Below are 11,320 nucleotides of genomic sequence, written 5' to 3' on the forward strand. Positions count from 1 at the left end.
CCGTTGCTTCTGCTGTTCGCCGATGGAGAGGAAGACAACCGATCGCCAAGGAAACGTCGTAGTCGTCGCTCGGGAGAAAGAGTCGCTGGGTTTAGGGCCCGGGTGACCCCGGTGTCCATTTTGCGGTGGGATAAGGGGCGGGATTTTAAGCTGTCAGTATTCTCGTTGGGTTCAATCGAACTAAAGATATAAATCAATTCGAATAAGGTTTCACCCAGTAATGATTGCATCAGGCTGGTTACTGAGCAGAGCCCTGCTTGGCCCAAACGAGCGCATGGGGCCCGCGCACGCCCGGTGAAGGCGATCCTCGCCATGACATCATATTTCCTAAGGAAAAATAAATATTACTAAATAATATAAATAATTAAGATTTAAAATAATTGACATAGGCGACATTGGCAATAATGAAATAATTGACAATTTAAATAATTAAGATTTAAAATAATTTAGGGTTTAGAGTTTATGGTTTTCGGTTAGGGTGTAGGGATAATGTCAGATGCACAATGAGTAAAAGACGGGCAAATTAAGGATGGAGAAAAAGAAACATAAATCTCAGTTAAATGCCTTGCTTCTAGTGTTTAATGACCAATCACACTTTATCAAGACACCCAGAACAGTTTAAAAACACTCTAACAAATGTAAAATACCTTAATTTACTTATATGACAATGATACTGTGTAACTAGGTTAGCCATATGTGCAAAAAAACACCTAATATGAAACCCAAAATTGTAAAAATTAGTTTACAAAACCTGTAGTTAAGTTAAAATCCGAAAAGTGTTCAGATGCTTCAACAATCCAAAGTAAAAATCAGATAGTTCCTTTAATATACAAACTTCCTATGGTTTTAGTTCTTCTAAAAAGAACTATGAGCTACCACAGGGACTTCCAACATATTATTTATTCACCAAATTATCAATAAGTAATACTACACTAAATTATTTATTCACCAAAAGAGAAGATTATCTACTAGCCCTACTACACTACATAACTTTCCTTTCCTCCAGAAAACACGAGCAATAATAAGAAAAAGAAATCAGACATATATTTAATAAAAAATACAAACATGTCAGAAAGTTCAAATTGATGGTGTCAAGAAGATGATCAGCAAACCAAATAAATAACATTCTACCTGGAATCAGAGAATATAAAAAATAACCTACACTATCAAGATGAAAAACAATAATTGCCAGGATCGAATACCATAACGAGAATATCGAGATTTTCATCATCAGCAACCAACTCTATCGGCTAAGGGGGGAGGAAGGGGTGGTGGTGGTGTTGGTAGGGCGCTGCAAGGAAGGGATGGAAGACGGAGGAGGAGCAGTGATCCCGGATGGGAAAGGGAGGGGAGGATGGTGTCGGGGAACGGGGAGGAACCGCGACAAAGGGGGAAGGAGGGAGAAGGGAAGGGGAGGATGGTGTCGGGGAAGGGAGGAGGAGCGAGAAAGGGTTAAAGGGTAACGAGGGCGGAGAACGGAGGGGGAGGATGGTGTCGAGGAAGGAGGGTAGCTGCGACGGTGGAAGAGGGAGGATGGCTTGGGGAAGGGGGGGCTGCAACTGCGAGGGAGGAAAAGGAAGGAAAGAGAAAGATACCGGGGGGCGGAGGTGTGGCACTGTCTTAAAATCCATAATATTAAAATTCAGTCAACAGTCTAATACGAAATCCAAACTAAATTTGAGGACACTAAAAATCATTCGAGTCATAATTCACACCCATAATCCACAATTCATAAGACTTGGTAGTTATAATCATACGACAGAACACTCAAAGATTCATAAAATCCAAAGCCAACTCATCTAAACGAAACCACATCATAAAATCCATCCCAAATGTCAATAAGCCATTCTCTAAAATTTAAAAATTCGACTTCACTGGCATTCGTACTTCATTACTCAAGACGACCAGATGCATGCTAGATCCCTAAAAGATATCAAAGAAATTTTTCATCGATTTCCATGTAATTTACTAAATCTCAATATAATTTTGCAACTCAAATGTATCAACTATCTTATAGTGATCCTCAAATAATGCTCTGATACCACCTCTGTTACGCTCCTCGATTTATCACATTCAGGAGGTGTGACTCTGTCTTAAAATCCATAATATTAAAATTCAGTCAACAATCTAATACGAAATCCAAACTAAATTTGAGGACACTAAAAATCATTCAAACCATAATTCACACCCATAATCCACAATTCTTAAGACTTGGTAGTTATAATTCAAAAATTTAATTCGACTTCACTGCCATTCGTACTTCATTCCTCAAGACGACCAGATGCATCCTAGATCCCTAAAAGATATCAAAGAAATTTTTCATCGATTTCTATGTAATTTACTAAATCTCAATATAATTTTGCAAATCAAATGTATCAACTATCTTATAGTGATCCTCAAATAATGCTCTGATACCACCTCTGTTAAGCTCCTCGATTTATCACATTCAGGAGGTGTGACCCTGTCTTAAAATCCATAATATTAAAATTCAGTCAACAGTCTAATACGAAATCCAAACTAAATTTGAGGATACTAAAAATCATTCAAGTCATAATTCACACCCATAATCCACAATTCTTAAGACTTGGTAGTTATAATCATATGACACAACACTCAAAGATTCATAAAATCCAAAGCCAACTCATCTAAACGAAACCACATCATAAAATCCATCCCAAATGTCAATAAGCCATCCTCTAAAATTTAAAAATTCGACTTCACTGCCATTCGTACTTCATTCCCCACGACGACCAGATGCATCCTAGATACCTAAAAGATATCAAAGAAATTTTTCATCGATTTCTATATAATTTACTAAATCTCAAAATAATTTTGCAAATCAAATGTATCAACTATCTTATAGTGATCCTCAAATAATGCTCTGATACCACCTCTGTCACGCTCCCCGATTTATCACATTCAGGAGGTGTGACACTGTCTTAAAATCCATAAAATTAAAATTCAGTCAACAGTCTAATACGAAATCCAAACTAAATTTGAGGACACTAAAAATCATTCAAGTCATAATTCACACCCATAATCCACAATTCATAAGACTTGGTAGTTATAATCATACGACACAACACTCAAAGATTCATAAAATCCAAAGCCAACTCATCTAAACGAAACCATATCATAAAATCCATCCCAAATGACAATAAGCCATCCTCCAAAATTTAAAAATTCGACTTCACCGGCATTCGTACTTCATTCCTCAAGACGACCAGATGCATCCTAGATCCCTAAAAGATATCAAAGAAATTTTTCATCGATTTCCATGTAATTTACTAAATCTCAATATAATTTTGCAAATCAAATGTATCAACTATCTTATAGTGATCCTCAAATAATGCTCTGATAACACCTCTGTCACGCTTCCCGATTTATCACATTCAGGAGGTGTGACCTTGTCTTAAAATCCATAATATTAAAATTCAGTCAACAATCTAATACGAAATCCAAACTAAATTTGAGGACACTAAAAATCATTCAAGTCATAATTCACACCCATAATCCACAATTCATAAGACTTGGTAGTTATAATCATACGACAGAACACTCAAAGATTCATAAAATCCAAAGCCAACTCATCTAAACGAAACCACATCATAAAATCCATCCCAAATGTCAATAAGCCATCCTCTAAAATTTAAAAATTCGACTTCACTGCCATTCGTACTTCATTCCTCAATACGACCAGATGCATCCTAGAACCCTAAAGGATATCAAAGAAATTTTTCATCGATTTCTATGTAATTTACTAAATCTCAATATAATTTTGCAAATCAAATGTATCAACTATCTTATAGTGATCCTCAAATAATGCTCTGATACCACCTCTGTTAAGCTCCTCGATTTATCACATTCAGGAGGTGTGACCCTGTCTTAAAATCCATAATATTAAAATTTAGTCAACAGTCTAATACGAAATCCAAACTAAATTTGAGGACACTAAAAATCATTCCAGTCATAATTCACACCCATAATCCACAATTCATAAGACTTGGTAGTTATAATCATACGACACAACACTCAAAGATTCATAAAATCCAAAGCCAACTCATCTAAACGAAACCACATCATAAAATCCATCCCAAATGTCAATAAGCCATCTTCTAAAATTTAAAAATTAGACTTCACTGCCATTCGTACTTCATTCCTCAATACGACCAGATGCATCCTAGATCGCTAAAAGATATCAAAGAAATTTTTCATCGATTTTTATGTAATTTACTAAATCTCAATATAATTTTGCAAATCAAATGTATCAACTATCTTATAGTGATCCTCAAATAATGCTCTTATACCACCTCTGTCACGCTTCCCGATTTATCACATTCAGGAGGTGTGACCCTGTCTTAAAATCCATAAAATTAAAATTCAGTCAACAGTCTAATACGAAATCCAAACTAAATTTGAGGACACTAAAAATCATTCAAGTCATAATTCACACCCATAATCCACAATTCTTAAGACTTGGTAGTTATAATTATACGACACAACACGCAAAGATTCATAAAATCCAAAGCCAACTCATCTAAACGAAACAACATCATAAAATCCATCCCAAATGTCAATAAGCCATCCTCTAAAATTTAAAAATTCGACTTCACTGCCATTCGTACTTCATTCCTCAAGACGACCAGATGCATCCTAGATCCCTAAAAGATATCAAAGAAATTTTTCATTGATTTCCATGTAATTTACTAAATCTCAATATAATTTTGCAAATCAAATGTATCAACTATCTTATAGTGATCCTCAAATAATGCTCTGATACCACCTCTGTCACGTTCCCCGATTTATCACATTCAGGAGGTGTGACACTGTCTTAAAATCCATAAAATTAAAATTCAGTCAACAGTCTAATACGAAATCCAAACTAAATTTGAGGATACTAAAAATCATTCAGATCATAATTCACACCTATAATCCACAATTCTTAAGACTTGGTAGTTATAATCATACGACACAACATTCAAAGATTCATAAAATCCAAAGCCAACTCATTTAAACGAAACCACATCATAAAATCCATCCCAAATGTCAATAATCCATCGTCTAAAATTTAAAAATTCGACTTCACTGCAATTCGTACTTTATTCCTCAAGACGGTCAGATGCATCCTAAATCCCTAAAAGATATCAAAGAAAATTTTCATCGATTTCTATGTAATTTACTAAATCTCAATATAATTTTGCAAATCAAATGTATCAACTATCTTAAATTGATCCTCAAATAATGCTCTGATACCACCTCTGTCAAGCTTCCCGATTTATCACATTCAAGAGGTGTGACCCTGTCTTAAAATCCATAACATTAAAATTCAATTAACAATCTAATACGAAATCCAAACTAAATTTGAGGACACTAAAAATCATTCAAGTCATAATTCACACCCATAATCCACAATTCATAAGAGCATAAAGATCAGGAAGGAGGATATAAATTATGGATACGAAGTTAAAATAGCAGCAAATTTTGTACATAATTAAACATGAGTGAAGTTCTAAAAGAACATAAAGATCAGCTTTTGATAAAATTACCAAATTATACACTTTTGCAAAAATATCTCAAAATATATAAGCTAAAAAGACATTATTCAGGAAGAACTAATCCAATTTGGAGAGGACAAGGTCTTTTGTCGACAACAGAGCTGGCTTACTGCATATTGTAATAAAAGATGCCACCTCCTTCCACGATGACATTGATGCTAATTAATACCAGAGCTCATCCTTGTCATTTGATCCTACAATAGAACCAAAAGAGGAGGATCTTTTAATTCAATCCAAATTTCATAGCTATAAACCTTTGTAAACTTTTATTTCGAGCTTTTGATTAAGGCACGAACCAACAACCATCTAACATCAAACCAATCTATAATTTTGGGAATTTTGAGGCCATCTGTGGCTGCTTTAAGGCCAGCTAATGTGTTCAGAACTTTGATCTTATTATACATTTTAATCAAAACAATCTTGATAATTAATAGATGAAACAATTATTATTTCGTCAAATTATTGTTATCCCAATCATAAATATAAATTGAGCATCAATGAAAAGCCCAATAATTGTTGTCTATATTAAGAAGTCAATCTTGTGTAGACTATGTCATCTTCTGGCTTAAACATAATTATATTAAATATCATTTGTCTACCCTTTTTGACCTTTTAAAAAAAAGAATTATACTAGGTGACCACAGACATCAAAAGCCTAAAAGGACGGATACCAAGAACATAATGAAATAAAAATAAGAGGAAAAGAAATTACACCATATTCTAAAGAGGAGATTATCTTACTGGCCCTACTACACTATATAACTTTCCTTTCCTCCAGAAAGCATGAGCAAAAGAGAAATAAGCAATCCGGCAAATAATTTAAAACAATATGCAAGCATGTGAGAAATTAAAATTGATGGTGCTTTTCAACATCAATTGCCGAGACCGCATACAACAAAACAATCATCAAAATCAAACAAAATCTAGAGATAAGGTTCTAAGTAACTCCTATAGGGCTCAACGAATATGAACTTCAGATTTTGTATTAAATAAAGAATTAAATAATTCCACATATTGACAATGTCAACAACGATGACATAGAAAAATACTAAATCCTTAAAGATGGGAAAATACCATCTCCTTCCTTGTTCAAGAGAAATTAGGCTTTGTTGAATCATCTGACAACTGCTCTTCCATAGATTTCCCGTGATGCAAAAATGATGACAGACATCCTTTATCTTGAGGAAGGGCAGAAAAGGGACAAATGAGACGATCATGAGAATGTCTACGGATTGAGCAGCAAAGGCTCAAGATGGTAGTTGTGGGGAGTTGGGAGGAGGCAAGGGGAGGGAGCCATGGAGAGCAATGGAGAGGAAAGGATTTGTCACATTAACATGAAGGGTTTATCGTATTAGCATCAAGATTTGGTACAAAATATAAATATTACTAAAATATATGAATAATAACTGGGCCACGTTGGCGATAGTAAATGACTAGCCCATTACCGTTTAGAGGTAGGTCATTACTACTCACAATAGGCCCATTATTGTTCATTAATGGGAAAAAAATAATACTAATTAAAAAATTAAAAAAAATAATCATCATAAGTACAGTAATGCAGGAGAAATTTATTAAGTATCATTAAAATTATATACAAAATTATTTAAATATTAATAACATAAAATATTAATTCGAAAAATAAAAAATTTCAACATTACAAGCTAGATTCCCACTTTTTTGGCACAAAAATAAAATTTAACAAAATAAATGCTAGCTTAATTATTAAACTTACAATGAAAAGGGAAATAGCAAAAAGTTCAAGAAAGATTGAAAACTGAGAGGAAAAAACAGGGTAATTCAGAATTTGATAATTTTAGGGTTTAGGGGAAAATATAAATGTTAGATTCATGAATGCATATTCGTCGAGCCATCCAAAGGTCTTATATAAGAAGACATATTGACATGTATACATGACAGATGTAACAGAATTAGTAATGAAAATGCATTATGGAAAGAAAATGCAAATCAATTATATAGCTTCTATTACTTGCCATAAAACAAAATGAAAGGAGACAAAACTAAATTGCACAAGAATATTCGCTTAAGCATTAGATCTACGAAAGTCCAATAAGCTTCAATCAAAACAATGCTTACCTGAATAAATATCACATTCATTTACTGGCTGGGGTCAGTGCCTGCCTTGGCTTGCCATAAAGAATTTCCCACACTCACTAAGCTGATCATAATATTACAAACAGATTAGCTGGATTTATCAAACACTAATGAATAAACTTTCTCAGCCACTTATCGGCAACCAATCCAATTATCTCTTCTTCATTCCATAAGAAGCACAAACAGCAGGATCATAGCAACACACTATGACCAAATAATCTACTACACCTCAGGTTCCTTTATCAACGCAATTATGCAATTGACAGAAGATTTCCTCGCCAATGGGCAGAAATCCATCATGTGGCAAAGAAACACTCCATGTCCCAAAGAACCAACCTACCAACTCTTCTCCTCTGGACCAAGAGATCAAGAATCTGTGATCAAACAACAATGAAAGGGCTGGAAGAAAGACAAAGCATCACCGGCCTAATGAGAGAAAAAAAACCTCCTTGTCAATTGCCATCTTCATTGCAAGCTAGGCAGCAGCAGAGCTAGATATGAAAATCTGTGACCAAAAGAATCTATTCAAAAGAATCCTTGAACTGACACTTCTCTGCACCAAGGATCAAGAATTTGCAATAGAATGGCCACCATAGGATAGGAAACAAGCAAAAACATGAGATCACCATCGATGCAACTATAGAAAACCCTCCTTGTCAATCAGCACCTTCATTTTTAGCCTCTACCAAGGAATCTATGCTGATGATGGTCTCTACGGCAAGTTTTCCACCATCGTCGAGGAAGGGGCGATCACGAAATAGACCAAAAGAATCTTTCCCAAAGAATCCCTGTACCAAACCATCTTTGGACCAAGGATCAAGAACTTACGACGGAACGATGACAATAAGGATGGAAGCAAGGTAAATCAAGCCATCGTCATCGAAGACCGTATAGAGAAGAATATCCCTTGCCATCAACCACATTAAAATATATGTCATGTCTAGACAACAAGAGATGGGAACAGTAGCTTTCAAGAGATTCCTTGCTGTCATATATAATCTGAAGAAAATGAAGGATTAGCAGTGTTCAAGCAAGGAAAGTTGATTCTGCAAAATAGGTACCACAGCTAATTCATCAGCTGTCACTGTCACTGTCTCCAAGTTCTAATTTTCTGAAACTTACTAAGAGACCCGGAGCTTTCTGAACAAATTCAGAGATATCAGTGTGGTCAAAGTCTTCAGTACCAGGTACTACATATGTGACTTATTGGAGCTTTATTAAGCAAATCACTCCATTCTCTTTAAAATTTAAATATTAAACTAAATTTGATACCTCAGAATCAGTAATATCAAATATAACATAGAGTAGTCAGAGGAGATATAACAGATAAACAAAGGCCTAGAGATCTATTTAGCAGCAGAAATTGCTTACAGAAATCTGATCACAAACCATCAAATTTTTCTTCCCATCAGGCTTTTGGACAACTGGTAGCAATGTTTTTTGGGAATCTTTCCTAAACTCGAGTAATAATCCTGTAAGTTTTATTCTCCAATTTAGCATCAAATAACTCCCTACTGCTTGGTAATCCCACTCTGGAAAGATAACAAACATAAAAAAATTACCAAATATTTAAACTAATGAAGAAATAAAGAAATGCCAACTTCAACAAAAGTAAAAGAATGTCGTACTGGTTTCATAAAACAAATTAACCTTTGAGAAAAATTCAATGATCCTCGCCTTATATCTGGGATGTATAAGTCATTGAAGGTCCGCTTGTGCATCCTTACCAATCAGTCTACATTGCACAAGGCAACATGCAGCTCATGCCATTTCATGCAACTAGTATGTACTAACCTAACCAAGGACTTGTATGGTAAAAAAATCATAAATGGGCAATCCCTTAATACAAATGACTTTAAAATTGAGATTAATCTTAATACAAGGTGAAGATTGCCCTCAATACAAGGGCAATCTTCACAAGCCTTTAGCATTCACTGATGAGAGCCAAAGGCTTTAAAATTGAGATCATCATCCGTACCTTTTCTAGAGGAGTGAATGACACAATGACATTTTAATGTTTGAGATATACCCTACTATTGAACATAAAGATGCTTGATAGCCTCTATTTCGGTGCATGCAGTCACTTTATCAATGTTATGACAAGAGATGCATGTTACACACTGTACGTTCTCAATTGAACTGAAAGCTAGATGATAAACAGTATAACCTTTCTATGTTCCACCACCAATATCTCAAATAAAACATGGGTCAAAGATGTCAGATGCACCAATGAGTAAGAGACGGGCAATTTAAGTATTCAGAAAAAGAAACATAAATCTCAGTTAAAATCAGATAATTCCTTTAATATACAAACTTCCTATGGTTTTAGTTCTGTTAAAAAGAACTATGAGCTACCACAGGGACTTCCAACTTATTATTTATTCACCAAATTATCAATAAACAATACTACACTAAATTATTTTTCACCAAAAGAGAAGATTATCCAATAGCCCTACTACACTATATAACTTTCCTTTCCTCTAGAAAACACGAGCAAGAAAAAGAAAAAGAAATCAGACATATTTTATAAAAAAATACAAACATGTGAGAAGTAAAAATTGATGGTGTCAAAAAGATGATCAACAAACCCAATAACTAACATTCCACCTGGAATCAGAGAATATAAAAAATAACCTACTCTCATGATTAAAAACACCAATTGCCAAGATCGCATACAATAACCTACAATATCGAGATTTTAAACCCTAAACCCTAAACCCTAAAACCCTAAACCCTAAACGGGGGAGGAAGGGGACGCCCCCCGTGGGGTGGAGGGGTGGGGGGGGGCGGTGGGACGCCGCTGCCAGGAAGGGATGGAAGAGGGAGGAGGAGCTGTGGTCCCGGAGGGGAAGAGGAGGGGAAGATGGTGTCGGAGAAGGGGGAGGAACCCCGACGAAGGGGGAAGAAGGAGGGAGGAGAAGGGAATGGGAGGATGGTGTTGGGGAAGGGAGGAGAAGCGAGAGAGGGGTAAAGGGTAAAGAGGGAGGAGAAGGGAGGGGGAAGAAGGTGTCGCGGAAGGAGGGGAGCTGCGACAGTGGAAGAGGGAGGGAGAGAGAGGATGGATCGGGGAAGGGGGGGCTGCAACGGCAAAGGAGGAAGAGGAAGAGAAAGAGAGAGATACCGGGGGGGCGGAGACGGTGTTTCGCCGATGGAGAGGAAGACGCGGCAGCCGCCGTTCACCGAGGAAAACGCCGCAGCGAGAGGTTTAGGGTTTTAGTTCGTTTAAAAAGAACATATTATTTATTCACCAAATTATCAATAAGTAATACTACACTAAATTATTTATTCACCAAAAGAGAAGATTATCTACTAGCCCTACTACACTATATAACTTTCCTTTCCTCCAGAAAACACGACCAATAAAAAGAAAAATAAATCAGACATTTTATAAAAAATACAAACATGTCAGAAGTTCAAAATTTATCGTGTCAAGAAGATGATCAGCAAACCCAATAACTAACATTCTACCTGGAATCAGAGAATATAAAAAATAACCTACTCTATCAAGATTAAAAACAACAATTGCCAAGATCGCATAACATAACCTAGAATATCGAAATTTTCATCATCAGTAACCATCTCTCTCGGCTAAGGGGGGAGGAAGAGGGATGGAAGAGGGAGGAGGAGCAGTGGTCCCGGATGGGTACGGGAGG

At 35.8% G+C, this 11,320-nt stretch overlaps 1 long non-coding RNA gene across 3 annotated transcripts in view; it reads right to left on the minus strand.

Annotated features, from left to right (window-relative positions):
* The window catches only part of LOC135635874 (uncharacterized), a 35,990-nt gene that overhangs the window by 24,195 nt on the left and 475 nt on the right, over window positions 1–11,320 (minus strand). Inside the window, exons 1-3 of one of the 3 annotated variants that reach the window (XR_010495758.1) lie at window positions 10,789–10,940; window positions 9,057–9,199; window positions 7,650–8,666 (exon numbers count right to left, since the gene is read on the minus strand). This is a non-coding gene — a long non-coding RNA (uncharacterized LOC135635874). Of the gene's footprint in view, window positions 1–7,649; window positions 9,200–10,788; window positions 10,941–11,320 lie in introns of those variants that run through there. The other 2 variants (XR_010495756.1, XR_010495757.1) reach the window with 2 other exon arrangements.

Source organism: Musa acuminata, chromosome BXJ3-4 (assembly GCF_036884655.1).
Source record: "Musa acuminata AAA Group cultivar baxijiao chromosome BXJ3-4, Cavendish_Baxijiao_AAA, whole genome shotgun sequence".
NCBI classification, from domain to species: domain Eukaryota; kingdom Viridiplantae; phylum Streptophyta; class Magnoliopsida; order Zingiberales; family Musaceae; genus Musa; species Musa acuminata.